At 49.2% G+C, this 16898-nt stretch overlaps 1 long non-coding RNA gene across 2 annotated transcripts in view; it reads left to right on the top strand.

The window, feature by feature from the left end:
- LOC121098338 overlaps window positions 1–16898 on the top strand; it is a 52847-nt gene that overhangs the window by 16042 nt on the left and 19907 nt on the right. The window contains exon 3 of one of the 2 annotated variants that reach the window (XR_005831239.1): window positions 1152–5414. The exons of the other annotated variant lie outside the window; for it this stretch is intronic. This is a non-coding gene — a long non-coding RNA (uncharacterized LOC121098338). Of the gene's footprint in view, window positions 1–1151; window positions 5415–16898 lie in introns of those variants that run through there. 2 annotated transcript variants of the gene reach the window in all.

Genomic DNA, 16898 nt, shown 5'->3' with positions numbered 1-16898 from the left:
CCAGGTGTGAACTCACATTTTCTGTATCCCTGGGCTTCAGGATGGGCTCCAAGATACATCAGGTAACTTGGAAGCAGCAGCTGTGGTGTTCAGGCACTGCAAGGCAAAGCTGAAATCTAGCAAGTAGCCCTGTCCCCTTCAGGTCTTTTCTGATGGCATCCAGGGAGGGGCTGCGGCTGCTGGGCAACCCCCTTCCCCTCAGCACAAGCCTTGACACTTTGCAAGGGGTCTCAGGTACACCCTTGAGCACAGAGGAAGAGAACAGCTGGGAGAGCACTGAGCTATAGCTGAGGAAGCTGTGGTTTGATCCATACATCTGCTGCAGACTCTTTTTAAGACCTATTCAGAATCTCTGTGCCTCTGTCTTTCCATCTGTAAAGTGAGGATCGTGCTCTTTCCTTTAGCTGTCCTAAGTGGTGAGGGGGCAGGAGCTGTCTAGCTTCACGCATACATGCAGCTCGCAGTAGGAAAGAGCTACATTTCTCTTTGTAGCACTAGAAAATATGAAAAATATGTCTAACGGGCTATGGTTCCCACCTAGTACTGGTGCTTTTCCCAATCAAAAGACCGTAAGTTCAACAGAGAAAAAGAAAAGGCCAGTGTTTTCTTATTCTTGCAGTTTTTCTGCCCCATTTTCTCTGCCTTTCTCCCCATTTTTTGGTATAGCTTTTATCTTGAAATCTTCTTTGATGCCAAAGTCAGAATTTCAATTACTTTTGCTTTGCTTTGATTTACTCTCTGTTTTGCTACCTGTGGCTATGGAAATCAGCAGCGCACAACCATTTGGTTACCTGATCCAAAGGATTATTTTTTTAAAAACAAAATTTCTGCTAGCACCGAGTCAATGTGACATGTGATGGAACCAGAACAGTGGCATTTTGCACAGAATGAAATGCAAAGGAGAGAGTGGCATCTTTTAAGGCACCAAGTGAGGATTGGGAAAGCTCAGCAGCAGCACCTGCGTACCAAAATCTCTCTGCTCCCCACCCTGGCTCGGCAGCCAGGCTTGAGCTCTGCATCTCTTCTGCTCTACTGCGAGCATCGGTGTTCTCTAGCTGTGATCAGCGAAGGGAAGGATAGAGACCAGTCTACACTGATTGCTGTTTTTCTTTCTTATCCAACTGTTACCTCTTCATTTTTTCACTCCCCAGAGCTTTCTCCTAATCCTCCAGGCATGCCTCGCAAGCTCTGCTGCTTCCACGGTCCAACTCTTCCCGCTTTGCAGCAGCTCTATCAACAGTAATAATGAAAACAAATGCGTTCTTCCCTCTACTCAGTGGCCCGTCAGCAGAAGCCAGTGAGATCTCCCGGGAAGCCAGCTGGCAGGACAGCTGCAGGTTCTGCTACCTTAGTTAGAGAGATCAGGCACCCAGTTGTGGGACAGGGCATCGACCTGCCCTTTCCAGCCCTGAAGGCATTGACCTGCCCTTTCCAGCCCTGAAGGCATCCTCATCCTCCTTGGCTACTGGGCTTATCCCTGCACAACACAAACCAGCTGATGGACCTGGGAACTGCCGTGTTCCTGACTCTCTTTTCTCCTGTGAAGATACAAAGGAGTTAACCTTTGCAGGAGGCAAAGATTATTGCTTCTAGGTTGCTCTGTCAGTGAAGCAATGCAGCATTTATAGTTCCTGGCTGTAGTTAGACCTCTGAAAGATACAGCTGCTACTCAAAGATCACAGGTAGCGCTCATCCATCACCTGGAGACACAGTAAAGGGAGACAGGCCAATCTGTAGTAAGCAAGTTTATTTCATCTCTCCTGACATCTACAGATTAGGCAGCTGCCAAGAAGATACAATAAGGTGCTTCACCAGGAGTTACTTTCTGAACTCATCAGGAGTCGCTGAGGAGATGAGCACACACTGAGAAGCTGTTGCTGGTCCCTGTCCCAGTGGTCGCATCCTCACTGACGGAGGAGCAACGCTGAGCCTTTACCATGTGTCAGACCTGGGTTAATACACCCGGATTTCTGGCTCAGTAGCAATAAACAGAGCACATGGGACAAAACTCTGTTTTCAGTAACGTGGAGAGCATGGAGGGTTGTCTGAAACACCAACTATTGCCTCTGTCAATAAAAAAAAAACCAACTGATTTTTGCTCTGACCTACTACAGCGAGTAGATCCTGGGAAGAGCAACGTACCACCGAGTTTTGATAGTATTTGGCTATTGGAAAGGAGCAGATTATGAGGAGTATTTAAAAACCTCTGTTGGTGGGAGCTCTCAGGCCACCCTGGCAGACCCACAAAACCCAGGTCACCCACCTGCTCCCACCTTTGGGTGAGCAGCCTTCCTAGTTCGGGGGAAGAAGTTCAGGGGTTTCCCTCAACAATAGTATTTCCATGGCCTCGAAGTGCTGATTAGGCTGTGCTGTCCACGTAGGGCACAGAAGGGAAGGAGACGGGAAAACCCCACAACCTCCTCCTCCAGAGGCACCGTGTAAAATATCCCCCTGGGATTTCCCCCCACTAGGGAGCTGACCCGCTCTGCTTAGCCTGGCCCTGAGGATCTCCTAAGCCTCCTTTTGCATTTGAACCGTATCAAGAGGCCAGGAAAAGATCTGGACATGGTGGTCATCTTAAGGTGCAATTTCTCATGGGATGCCTTGACAGAACATCTCAGGAAAGATGGAAAAGAGAGCAAGCACATCGCCAGGCAGCATCCCAGTGGCTCACAGACGGAATGCTATCCACCGCTCGAGGGGGCACAAATCCATTTCTTCTTTTTTTTTTTTTAATTATTTTTTTTTCATTTGGCCCTGAGGGAAGAAAGGAGAAAAAAAGTGCAGTTTCCCACGTGTCTCCATCACTCCAGCAAACCAGTCTGTCTAGGTCCACGGTGACTTCACTCACGATTTCAGGCTCAGAGCCAGATGTTTCTATCCAGACCATCCATAAGTTTTGGACGGGAAGCCACAGTGGACAAGGCAGTTTGTAGCTGCTGAAGGCTTCATCATAAGGTGTCAGTGTTAAGCCTTCTGCTACCTCATCCCCTGCCAGAAAAATAATTTCCTTGGTGCCTGATTACTGGATTGGCAAAAATGCAGGGGCAGTTCAGGGACGGCAGCAGCCCGTGCAGGCCAGCGCCTTTACAGAGCCTTTCCATCCTGCACTGAGCTGAGCTCCATCAAAATTAATTGGGTCTGAGGGGTCAAGTTTTGTAAACACGTTTAGGTACAGTTAGATATCCAGTTCCAGGAGCTGCCTGTGAAAAACTCACCTAAGGCTTCTCTGAATCCTTAGGTACTGAAATACTTCTAAACACTCATTCCAAAATCTTGAATCCTGCAGTCAGACAGAACACTTGAGCTGTCATTTGCAAATCCTGTTTTTCCCTAATAATGGGATTACTGGAGGAGTTTGGCAGTAGCTTTGGGAAGAGTCAGTCTTTCCTATCTGTACTTTCATCTTTTAAATTGGGAGCGGGATCTACAAAAAAAATCCATCTTATTGAAACAAACAAAGCCGATTTGTGAGAAGAAACTGAATCAATTTCCATTACCACCCTGTACACAAACCGAACATGACAAAGGGATTCACACAGCTCAGTCACATTCAAGTGACATTGAGTAGTTTGCTGCTCTGTGGCTTGCATGCCGTTTCAAAGGCTGTGTTTGCTCCCCTATGGTTTAATAGCAATTTTAGGTAACCTTGTTCCTTGTGTGGTGGCTTTACATCTAAAATGTTTGCAATGCCTGCTGGCAGCATCACCCGAGAGATGGCTGGAAATGTTGCTTAATTCTGGTAGGACACATGGTGGCATTGAGCAGCAGCAGAGGTCACCAGGAAAAAGGAATCGGAGCGAGGTTTTCAGGGTTTTGCAGGAGATGCGGCCAGGCTGCCTTTCTTGAGGGCTGCTGGAGGATTAGGCTGATGTTACAGATACAGGGATCAGCTCCCTGAGGAGCTGCTCAGGAACGTAGGATGTCCTTTGCCAGACAGAGGCGGAGCTGCCTGGGAATGAGAGAGGAATTAACACCAGGAAAGCTGTGAGGGTTTCCCCAGGTCGAAAGACAGGTTCCCAAGGAAACTCCAGCACGTGCCCGTGTGACAAATCTCCTGGGACATATGTGGCATCCGCCGTCTGATGTCTTCACTGCAAGCCTGGAACACACGGGCAGCAATTGCTCGCGCTGCCCCGGCACAGCAGGAGCGGAGATTAGCGGGCATTTCCCAAAGCTGTTTTTCTGGCAAGCCCGATTCCCCAGCCCCTTCTGCGAGAAAGCTTCACAGATTAAGGAGGCAGTGTGCCTCCCTCATCGGTGCCAGAAGGATTCACGTGAGGCAGAAACAAGCAAACTGCCTTGCCAAAGAGGGAGGAGAAAGCATGGAAATTATTTTCAATCTGTGTCTTTGCAAGTGCAGGGAAAGGCTCCCACTGCTCCGCATCCGTGGAGTTGCGCACTGCCAGACTCAGGCCAGCTTCTGAAACGCTGCTGGTTAGCATGCTGAGCTAAAAAACATGTTAAGCATCTTGCAGAACTCTTCTCTGAAAGAAAAAGAAATGTTTTGCTTTCTCCTGTCAAATTGTAACCCTGTCTTGAGAGAGAAATGAATGTGTTTTGGCACACGAAGAGGTCAGGCTGCGTTTTGGTGGCACTGTTCACACTTTGTCCCTGAAACAGACTGAGCATTTGGAAGAGCAACACAATTTATTACTGAACGCGAGGATGTGAAGAACATTTGGGTTTAACCTCTCCACCAACAGACGTTTTAAAATACTCCTGGCAAGCTGTTCCTTTCCGATAGCCAAATACTGTCAGAATTCGGTGGTATACTACTACAGGACCTACTCGCTGTAGTAGGTCAGAGCAAAGATCAGGTCAAGTGGTCCCTGGACAAGGGGCAATAGCTGGTGTTTCAGATAACCCTCCATGCTAAAACCAGAGGATTTTGTCCTTACATGGATGCAGGGGTGGCCGGAGCCTGGTGGGAGCCCTGCTCAGCATCCTGCCCTGCTCAGCGTGGGAGCACTCGCACCGTGTCCCACGAAGGTGATACAGGCACCACCACGCCTTTGGCTTTGCTCAGTTGAGCTGGTGCATGAAAGGAAAATAAATGGAGTGATAGGAGAAAGAGTGCAGAAGTCTTCTGCTCTCTTTTCCCTTGTTTATTATCACCTCCCTTTAACACTCCCAAGCTGTCCTCAGGAAACCTGTCCTGTCCTCCACCACCCTGCACAGCTTGGCGAGCAAACAGGGCACCAGTTCAAACTCCAAAAGTAGCTGAAAGCCAGCAACACGTGGGCTTGCTAATTATTTAGAGGCTTAAATAAAAGTTTGGCCTCTTCAGGCAGCGCTGAGGGCAAGGTGGATGCCTGCTCACCCTCTCCTCCTCCTCTGAGGTTTTTAGGTGCAGACCATGGCATGTATTTCTAGTGTTGCTGGGCTATAAAAAGAAGGGTGTGCGTCACCCCATGGCTTGTGCAGCCAGACATCACCGCTGCTTCACCACCGCCAGGACCCCACAGCACCGAAGAGGGTGACATACCTGCTGTTTGCAGGTGGGTAGGAGGCATCTCCAGGCTGCCTCAGCATGTGAGTGGCAACAATCCAATACTCTCCGCGAGCCAGGCAATGTTGCCGGTTTCTGCCATCGTCGTGCCTTTGGGACCTCACCCGAGCCTGCTTCAGAGGCAGAGGGACTGGAGGTCACTGGGCATTTCTGTGTCCAGTATGGTCTCTGGGGGCAGGGACCCCAAAGCACAGGTAGCTCAGGGAGTGCGTTACATGAGCTGTGTCTCTAGTCAATGCAGTTTCGTGTGTTTTGGGACCACCTAGGGCTCTGTTACGCATCCCACTGCTATCCTGGCCTGGATCTTCAAAGCCCTCTTCCAGAAGGCACAATAAATTTCAGCTAAAGGCGTGGAAACAAGCCTCTTGCACCATATTTCTTTGAGGTATTTCAGAGATACTAGAAAATGGAGCTGGGATTTAATCTGAAAAAGGTAACAGTATGAATGTACAGGTCACCCTTGTAGAGCTCAGCAGGTGGGACTTCAGCACGTTACTTTCCCTGTAGCAAACTGAGTTGTCTTTTATCCTTCTCCTCTGCAGAGGAGATGCTGCCCCCCCCCCCCCCCTCCTTCCAGCCTATCCTTCTCAGTAATGCACTGTAACCCATGACCCCTCGGATAAAAGATGAGAATACTAATTGCTTGGAAACACTCCACGGAAAGTGGACGCTAAGTGGACTAATGCTGAACAGCAATGGAAATTACAACGTGGACATCATCGGAATCCATCACAACTAATGAGATTAGAGCGGCTACCACAAGAATTCGTAATGATCTACTCTGGGCCCCAAAACTTTTGTCAGTGCATCTGAGCCATGCTTTGCTCTTCTCCTGCCCTCTACTTGCACACTTTGAAGAGTACAGACAAGGGAGGACCCCAGAGGCCCTTTCATCCTGCTCTGTACCTCACTTAAACAACCCTTGTTTCTGATTGTATGTAGACACAACAGCAATGGCAATGACTTCATAGCACCCCCCCACCCCCCGCAATGAATAAATCATCCTCATCTCAAGGCAAAGTTAGCACAACCATCCACTGTGTCATTTCCATGAATCACAGTGATAAAGGGCCATGCTTGTTGAGACATTGCTTATGCAAATGCAATACAGCACTAATGAATGTAAGCAAAGTCCTACAGTGCCAGGACAAGGCAAGCTTGTGCCAAAACTCCTAGGAAGCAGCTGTTGCTTTGTTCAAAGGAATAAGTGATGAGCTGGGGCAGAGAGGCTCTCAGGAGCCTGGGACTGCACTATTCAGTTATTTCAGATCCAGGATTATGGTCCTTATCGTTTAGGGACATACTTTCCTGACAAATATTTCTGATTTATAAGCAGCGAAGCCTCTCTCTGAGTTCCTGGAAATTGCGATAGGGGAAGGGGGTATTCTGAACCAGGGTGATCCAGAGTTCAGCTCCTTTGCCATGAGAGAGCAGTGTAAGGGGAACGCAGCATAAGGTGCTGGAAAGCACCCACAGGGCTTTGGATTTCCTTCGCTATTCTCCAAAGATGAATGCAATTTAACACCTCACAGACCAGGGCGTTGCTGTGGAAGTATCTCTGATTTCCAGCAGATCTCACCGTTATTGTCCTGTGCTGGTATTTGGTACCTTGACGTTATTGTTCGTATTCTCTAGAAACCCATAAAGGAGGTGGTGAGCCAAGCAAGGGTTCGTCCTGCGGTGCTGGGTGATTTATGGGCAAAGGGTAAGAAAAGGCCCTGCCACAAACAGCCAGAAGGGCCAGATAGCTGCGTGAGAGATAGGAGAGCAGAGGAAGGCGGAACGATTTCCTCAAGGTCACACAAGTCACAGCACAAGGCCGGGAATAGGCTCCATGACTGACAGGGAAGCACAGTGCATCGTCCTGCTGATGCAGGAGTCTCTGATAACCCTGACTAACACACCACATGAAGAAATTATTTCATGCTCTGGAATTCTCTGGCACCAAGTATCAGCCAAAAAAGGTCTAACACAATGAATGTAACTCAATATACGGCACCAAAGGTTTTCTGTTACCAATAGGTGCCAAGCACAATTGATTTTCATTTACAGTTTCTTCCTTTGTTAGATGATGTCATGGATTATTTATGTCTGAAAGCATTAAAAGGTACAAAGCACTTGATAAGTCATTGGGAAAAACAGCCTTTAAGCCTAGCTGGTGCAAGAAGAAAGGACCATAAATTCCCTAGCCTCGGTGTCTCCAAGCAGTTGCATTGCTCTCATACAGTGAATGCAAGGAGAGCAGCTCTCCCACCATGCCCAAGTCATGCAACCGAGCGGCTGGTACTTCCCTGCCTGGTATCTGGGTTTCAAAGCTGACCAGTGCCACTCACAGCTCCACAAACCAGCCCCCGAACGCACCTCGGGCTGCTGCTGTTCCACTGTGCCCCAGTGGGCCAAGGCTGTGCTGGTCAGCCTGCCACTGAGCTGGGGACGGGTGTAATTTTCTAATTAAAACACTACTGGAGTGTTGGACCTACTCAGGTCTGCACATGCTGGTACCCCAAAACAAAGTTCTGGATTGCATGAGGTAGATGCAATCCCCCTCTGCAGCTGCAAAACAAAGCCAAACCATGTCTCAGGCGCACAGATAAAGGGCTTTTGAATGGAGAAGGATGAATCACATGCCATTTCACAATTAGCACTTTAATTCTGAACATTAATTAGGGCACTAGTGTTTGGAGAGTTTAGTTCTCATCGACCCACTTACATTGTTCATAGGAGGCCTAAAGAGATACTGGGGTCTGCAAAGAAACCCACAGGAAAAATGACAAGTCGGTATCAGCTGCAGCCCATGAGCTGGTGATATGGGAAATGCTTCACATAAAAAAAGACCTGCTTACTAGAGCATGGGAAGAAGCAATATTCCAGTTACAATACCATGCCACTAAGGAAATACAGGCACAGGGATTCGCGTGGTTTCACATGCAAGGCACAGGGATAGGCTACAGATGGGAATCGGCAGCCCGGCACTATTACAGTTATCTTATTGAGCTCTAACATCCTTTGAAAAGAACATTATTCTTGTGCAAGAGGAAAAAATGTTACTTATTTGGAGGTGTAAACACGATAACTGAAGCCAAAAGCCTGTAAAGAGGCTTGGATGTGAATTCATTATGAATACGCTCTGATGAAATGAGATTTACTGGCTCTTCTTTACATAAGGAAGTAGAATGAAATCTGGAAATAAAAACAGATGGAGATCAGCACATCCCAGCCATAATGCAAACAGGAGTACTACTAAGCACTAGCTACAGGTGAAGCAACAAATGTATTTATCCTGAAGAATTAGAGTATGTGAAAACACCTGCTGCTTTCCAGGAAGATAAAAGCCAAGAGAAGATAATTCCTCCCAGGCCACAAAAGGAAGCGAATTACATAAAAGTCAGCTAAAAAATACACCTCCATCATGGCTACAGCAGAGTGATCTTGATCACGTTTTGAGGACCACGTTGTATATCAGCCAGAAGAAAGCAAGGACATCCCTGCAGCAGGAGCATCCAAAGGAGGGTTTGGAATACAGATGGAAGGTGAAGTTTTGCAGGTTGAATGGGAGCTTTAGGGAGCAAGGAGGACTTTACCAGGTCATGCTTGCTACAGCCTTTCTGGCATGTAAACGTGGACCTTCCTCTTTCAAGTGTCTCATCTCAGCGTGGGGGAGGCAATATGTCCCGCTCCCTCCCCTCTCCCAGGCAAGAGCTCAAACCCTGAATATTTGCATCAGAGACCACTGCTGGAAAACACAAAACAGACTGGAGAAGGCATGGATGCTATTTATTTTCCTTTATGTAGAAAAAAAAAAGCTTCTGTGGAGAACAGGGTCCTATTACTCAGTACTCTGCATGGTGTTTGACTTGATTTAAGTGGCAGAAACCTTAATTAGGGCTCTAAACAGGCTTCCTAATAGTGCAGTTCAAACTACCGGGGAAGGAACATTTGTCTGGTCAAAGCAAACAGAATTTGATTAGTTTCTGTGAGGGACCCAGGGAGTGAAACAGGAATGTCAGAGAGGAGACACGAAGTCTGGCAGGACACAGGTGGATTATTCCTCTCATACCCTTTACACCTTTTAAAACATCTGTCCGGACTGCAGCGAGCCTTGTAGCCTACAGATGCAAGTGATAAACTGCAAATGAAGTTTGTGGAAGAAATGGAAATTACAAGCTAGATTCTCCCTGGGACCCAAGTCTGCACCAGAGCAAACCCTTCAGCTTAAAAGCATTATTTCAGACTCACGAAGCTGTAAAAGAACTGGGGAGAAGATCTTAGGAGCAAAATTATCCTGGATCATCATAGAATAATTTAGGTTGGAAAGACCTTTAAGATCATCAGGTCCAACCACTAACCCAAGTCCCCGCCTCCAGGGATGGTGATTCCTCCGCTACCCTGGGCAGCCTGTTCCAGTGCTTGACCACCCATGGTCATCTACGGAGGCAAAAAACATGCAACGTCAGAGCTGCCCGGTTCCAAACATCTGTTTGGAAAGGCTTTTTGGACACATGCATTTTATATATGGCCTTTAAAGCTTTAGCACTGACTATGCACAATAACACATCCCAGAGCACCTGTTGTTCCCCCAGCCCTGCAGCAAGCCATGCGGGGAAGCAAGCAGAGGGATAACACTGCCTGGCTGCACAGCTGGGAAGAGTAGCACATGGGTGGCAGAAGGCCACCAACTGATATGAATCCAACTATGTGGCATGGAGATGAAGCTGACGTGAAAAACAACTTTTATGAAGAAATTGTGTACTTGAACCATCGTTCATAGGTTGCCTTTGATTTATTTTGATTGTGGCGGATACCAGAGCGGTGCGTGGAGGAGCAGCAGCTGTGGGACATGCATGGGACATGCAAGGGACACACATGGACAAGTCATTGGCTTGCCTGGGCAGGGGGTGTTCCCTGAGCAGCCGACCCCAGAGCTGCTGATGGGCTGAGGCAGCGAGGGGCAGAGCCTGCATGGCAGCGTGGGAGGTTTAAGCAGCTGAAAACCATCAGCCCAGCTGGTGGCAATGGACCAGCCCCTGTACCTCCCAGCAGGCAGCATGGTACCACCCTTCCAAAAGCAGTGTCCTCTGCTGCTCCTGAGCTCCTCGCACCCGGTACGGCCGGCGCAGCCCCAGGCAGAGCTCCTGCTCGAGCGTGCGGCCGCCCAGGATTCCGGCTGCGGGATGCGCGGAGGGATATTGATATCTGGCTCCGGGACTGGTGCCTGCACCAAAACTTTGGGGCTTTAAAGCATGGAAGAGCCTTAGAGGCGCAAGGTATGCCGGGGCCTGGTGGGATGGGGAGAGCATGTCTTTGGGTGTAAGCTGGCGGGACTGATTGAGAAAGCTTTAATTACTAATCAGTGCGGGAAGGGGACGCCAGCAGGACTGCAGTAGGTAAGCCAGGGGCTGGTGTGGCGTTGCCCGAGGCTGGTGGTGATAGTGGGGATGTTTGTGCTGCTCCTGGGAGCATGGGGGGCTCAGGGGTGTCTCTGAAACGCTTGTATGCCAGCACATGCAGTATGAGAGAGAACCAGGATGAACTGGAAGCACTGGTCAGCTCCCAGAGCTTAGGGTGTTGTTGGTATCAGTGGTATTGCTGGAAGGAGTCCCACGACTGGAGCGGTGGGATGGAGGGCTCCAGGCTGTCCAGGAGGGATGGGGAGGCAGAGCTGTAACGCCAGGCACCAGTATAAACTGGGAGAGGGCCGGCTGGCCAGCAGCCCTGCGGGAAGGGCTCTGGGGGTGCTGGCTGGCAGCAGCTCAGCAGCAGCCAGCGGTGAGCCCCGGCAGCCGGGAGCACACACCGCAGCCGGGGTGCGGCGAGCCCAGCACCCCCAGCCCGGCAGCGAGGGGCTGATCCTGCCGCCCGGCGCTGCGCGGCCTCACCTGGAGCACCGGGTGCGGTGCTGGGCCCCGCCGCCCCACAGGGACCTGCCGGCCCGCGGGCGCTCCCGGGGAGGGCACCAGGGCTGGGGCAGGGCTGGACGGCACGTCCTGGGGAGCGGCTGCGCTTTGGGCTTGGCCGGTTTGGAGAAGAGGCGGCTGAGGGGTGACCTGGTCACCCTCTGCACCCTCCTGGGGGGGGCGTGGAGAGGGGGGCGCTGAGCTCCTGTCCCCAGGGTCCCGTGCCAGGACACGCGGGAACGGCCCAGAGCTGCAGCAGGGGGGTGCAGGCTGGGTGTAGGGAGCGTTTCTGCAGGGAGGGTGGTCAGGGGCTGCAGCAGGACCCTGGGGAGGCGCGCGATGCCCTGGGCCGGTCCCCGCTCGCGCGGCCCTTGGGCAGTGCCCTTAACAGCCTGCTTGGAGCTTTGGGTTAAGCAGCTGGACTGGGTGATGGTTGTACATCCCCTGCAACAGAACTGTTCTAGTCTGGGTTTATTTCTTTGGGTGAAGGCACTGACAGAGGAACCTTATTGAAACAAGCACTTGTCACGTGGGGGTGACAGCTGGGGGCAATGCAGGTTAAATTGGTCTTCTCTGGTAGAAGTAGTGGCAACTCTTGCCTCTGTGGCTTGTGTAAGCTAGAGGCCTCTTCATAAATGCGCAGCTCCGCATCTTTCTCAGTCTTAAAATAAAGATTTGCACTTGGTGGTTCAGTTCTTTCTCCCTTTCCCAAAGTTTTTTGTACGATCTTTGTCTGGAAAGGGAAAAATGAACAAAATGGTGCATCTGATTTTCTGTCTCCAAGCACCTAGATACCAATGCAAACAGGGCTGTTTATTTTACAAGTGCCTGTACACATAATATTAAAATCAAATATTGGTTTTGCAGTAGCGACTCATCATGGGATAGTTTTGGGGGTTTTTTTACTTGATAAATAGCTGGGTTTGTGTGGGGATTCATATCAGGCTCCATACAAACAAAACTGAAGTAAATATTTGCCCATCTGTGGTGGGATGACCCTGGCTGGACCCCAGGTGCCCACCAAGGCTGCTCCATCACTCTCCTCCTCAGCCGGGCACGGGGGAGGAAATATAATGAAGATCTCATGGGTCGAGATCAGGACAGGGAGGTCACTCCTTAATTACTGTCACAGGCAAAACAGACTCGACTTGGGGAAATTAGTTTAATTTATCCTACTCTGATTTGAATGATAATAATGAGAACTATAAATCAAAACTTAAAAACGCCTTCCCCCTAATCCCCCCCTTCTTGCTGGGCTCAACTTCACACCCCATTTCTCTCCTTTCTACCCTGGCGCAGCACAGGGGGACAGGGATGGGGCACGATCAATCCATCACACTCTGCCTCTGCTGCTCCTTCATCCTCACGCTCTGCCCCTGTCCCCGAGCAGGGTCCCTCCCACAAGAGACAGCTCCCCATGAACCTCTCCATCGCGAGCCCTTCCCACGGGCTGCAGCTCTTCGTGCGCTGCCCTGGGGGGTCCCTCCCAGGAGGTGCAGCGCCCCAGGCACAGCTGGTCCCAGGGGTCCCCACGGGGGCACAGGTCCTGCCAGGGGCTGCCCAGGGGTCACAGCACCTTTGGGCATCCCCCTGCCCCAGTGTGGGGTTTTGCCTGGGCTGTGGGGGGAAAATCTTCTCCCCCGTGGGCTCTGTGGGCTGGGGGCACAGCCTGCCTCACCAGGGTCTTCATCACGGGCTGCTGGGGCATCTCTGCTCCGTGCCTGGAGCCCCCCCACCTCCTCCTGCCCTGAGCTGGGGGGCTGCTTTGGTGCAGTCTCTCTCTTCTCTTCTGCTGTAACTTGCTGCACTGATTTCCAGCCCTCCCTTCTTAAATCCATCATCCCAGCAGTTCTCCCACCATCGCCGATGGGCTCAGCCTTGGCTGGTGGTGGGTCTATCTGGGAGCTGGCTGGAGTGGGCTCCATCGGGCATGGGGGGAGCTTCTGGCACCTTCTCACAGCAGCTCCCCCCCATAGCCCCCTGCTACCAAACCTTGCCAGGCAAACCCGACATGCCAGCTCAGCTGGGGTTTTGCCTGCGTCTGCAGTGCCTCTTGAAATGGGAGGAACTGGGCAACCTGTTGTGGTCTCCTCCTTGGAAGTTCGTATCCACGGGAGCACGTGGATAGCCGCAGTCTGGGGCAAGCAGCACAGCGAATCCCTGCGGTCACCAACCAACAACCAAGGAACAAAAACGGGAAATGGGCAAAACTGAAATCACCAACTCAGCTGCCTGGAATGGTGTGTTTCCAAAATGCTCCAGTTCCTCTCTGAGCCAGGGAAAAGATGCTTTTGCTTTTCTCCTACTATTATTTCTTTTCTAAACCGGAAAGAATATGCGAGTACCTTGAAGACTTTTCACTCTTCCTGACACTGAGTGACATACGCTTTTTTGAGTTCTTTGTACAAAAATTAGCAGCAAAAGGGTTTGATAATTGTCTTAAGATACCAATTTACTAAAAGGCATGGACCTTCATGTTAATAAAAAAAAATGGAGCTTAAGAGCCATTTGGCCTTTCTTTAAGGGTCACTGTATTCCTTGTTCTAAATGAAAAACCCAAGTCCCTAGAGGAACCTCAGGTCTGCAAAGAAATGGGCTGGGATTTAACTATGGGAGGTTGCAAACAGAATCTGTTGCTGCCCTAAAACTGAATTTTTGCTTCTTGATTCCTAAAGATTACATCCATTAGGCTTTCTCCTCCCACTCTGCATCTATTTTTCTATACTCGGATATATAAATACAGTCACTATTTTAACTGCCTTTTCAATACAAATGTTGCCAATTAGCCAATGTTTTGCCCGATGCCTGGAAAACATAAAATCAAAATATTCATCCAAATCCACATATGGCCAGATCCTCAGTTGGTGTCAATGCTTGCAGCTCTGCTAATTTTTTTGGAGCTGGGCCACTTTATGCCTGCTAAGGATATAGCTCAGTAGAATCCAACTGACTGACTCTCCTTGGCTTCTCCAAGATCTAGATCTGGACCATTGTTATTACAAATGCTTTAAAAAATCTGGAGTATGTTAAGTGTTGGGATTGCTACTCTGGTAAACAATCATGTGTTGGAATATTTTTCTACTACCTCAGACCCCATGAAGCAGAAAATGGAAAGCCTGTACTCTCTCCTCCTGTTTATATTGGGACCAATAATGCTAATTTTCAAATGTAATTTAACATATGTCTGAAAGTTGCCTGACTGCCCCAGCCAAAAATTGCAATTGGCAGCTCCGTTTCCTGGCATGGCTGAATTCAGAGCGGACCATCTCTGCAGATCAAAATATAAAGCAGCATCACTGGTGAGGCCTGGAATACAAGTTGTTCCCAGACACATGCCCAAGACATTGATGTTTAATGACAGCATCGTTCAGGGCAGTGTGAAAGGAGGAAATTCTGCCGCATACTCGGTAGGAAATGAGAAATCACCCTCAAGTGTGTGACATTGCAGGGCTGAATAAAAATGGGAGTTTAACAGAAGATTAAATCTGCAGAAGCTAAGATTTAAATCCATCAAACTTTACAACACCTGGTCAATTCAGATGCTGTGTATCTTTCCTTTAAAAGAATACTCTCAAGGCACCGTGATTTGGATAGAGGTTGTTACTGGACCATGAGGTGGAAGTATTCCTGCCTGGCTTCAAGCATAGGTTTTGCAATTGTAGGAATAAATGGAGTTGAACACTAGCTGAACTCACCAAAGGGCATTTTAAAACCAAGAAAGGAGTGAAAATGAAACATTAAACAAACAGAAGGACGAATAGTGATAATGCCAATGAAGCAGGAACAGCCACACTATGAGTGATAGGTGCTCCCTTGAGAGAGAGAGAGAGAAAAAAAAAAAAAAAAAAAAAAGAAAAACAAAACCCAAACACAGCCAAACCCCCACACATTTAAAGTAAGTATGCAGGTCATCCATCTCCAGAAATTTCTCCACAACAAAAGTTAATGGTAGCATACCAGGAGGGGAGCAGCAGCACAGAGCCAGGTCTCCCATAAGTTAAGGGAACCCTCTTAGAAAGCCTCCTTCAAAGGATCAGGTTTTGGATGCAGATGTAAGGAGCTGGCTGTGGAACAGCCCCAGGGGTCGCTCGGCTTTGATGCAGAGTGGCAAAAGAAATGCAGATGAGTTTGCTAAACACAAAGCTGTCGCATCTAAGGGCTTTTATTAATTAGCCTATGACTCAGTGGCTGCTGTGAAATAAATAAATAAAGCCTGTTTAGTGCTGCCTCTTGATGCTGCTTTTTCCTCCCATAGTTTCTGGAAATACTTGTGCGCGAGAAGAGCTGTGCAGTCTCTTGACGATTTTGTCTCTCGGTTGTGTTTTCCTGTAGCTACTAAAGCTGAGGGGGGTTACGAGTCCTGGATGTCATGGTGAATCTTGCTCTCTCTTAGGAGGTCCCTCCAAGACCCTTGAATATGTGAGGGTTTTTCAGCTTCTTGAGTGGGTGTGCTCCATCATCCCTGTGAGCAGGGCAGTGTGGTGGTAGAGCTGGTGCCAACAAGGTGGTGTTGGGAAGAGGGGAGGAGAGAAGCCTGCAGTGGTTTATGTGGGATGTACTGTGGTCTCAGGGATCCTGGCTGCGTTCTTGCTCCACTGTCTCAGAGCTTACCTGGACCACAGGATGCCTGCCTCCTCCTTCCCATGCCCCAGCTGGAGCTCAGTGTGCTTCATCTTTTTCTTACTGAGGTTCCAGTTTCAGATGGGAGAACCTTTATGAGCTAACCATCCAACCAGGGAAATGCACGTACCTTTGCAACTCAAAAATTACTCCCTTTCTGTAGAGTTAATTGTGAGATAAAGCACCTTCTTTCTCTTTGGGTAGGGTTAGAATTTGGAGACTGCTTAGAGAAGGGCAGAGCTGTGTGGGGAAAAGGGTCATATCTTCAGCAGGGGTAAATCAGTGCAGCTCTGGAATCAGGGAGCCCGTGTTGATTTATGCCTGCTGAGAAACAAGGCATAACTTCTTCCAATGCATGAATGCGCTGTTTGTAATCGGCAAATAAACCCCCATTTAAATAAAAGCCTAGTTCCTACAAAGAAAGAATGCATGACGCGTGGAAAACTTGGGTTTTAAGTCCTAATCTCCGTTATTCAGAAAGCATAAAAATTCGGTTGCGCGTGATGTATCATTTAGTAAAAAAATTTTTACTGACAGTGCAGTTTGGTCTTGGGGGCGGTAGTATTGGAACAAGAGGCAATGGGAGCCCTGAGAGAAAAAAAAAATTATGAAGAAGCGATAGAAAGTAGACAGCCATCCCTTCCTTAAGGCTGTGGGGCTGCTTCATCCCTCGTGGATGGTGCGTAGGGCATAGACACTGCCCCACAGGCAGCTGCACTTTCTCTTTTCACCCCAAGTGGCATAGCCTGGGCCTTTGGGAGTTAAAAGCTTTGGGGCTGAACGTTCGAGGAAACCCTGTGAGATGGGTTTGTGGTGCAGGTGGTGCAGATACTGGTGTTATTTTTGTTACAGAGGACTCTGTGCCACTGTCC

The sequence above is a fragment of the Falco naumanni genome, chromosome 16 (genome assembly GCF_017639655.2).
Source record: "Falco naumanni isolate bFalNau1 chromosome 16, bFalNau1.pat, whole genome shotgun sequence".
Taxonomy (NCBI): domain Eukaryota; kingdom Metazoa; phylum Chordata; class Aves; order Falconiformes; family Falconidae; genus Falco; species Falco naumanni.
The sequence above is the reverse complement of the archived record's forward strand: the minus strand, read 5'-3'. Positions and strand labels throughout refer to the sequence as shown.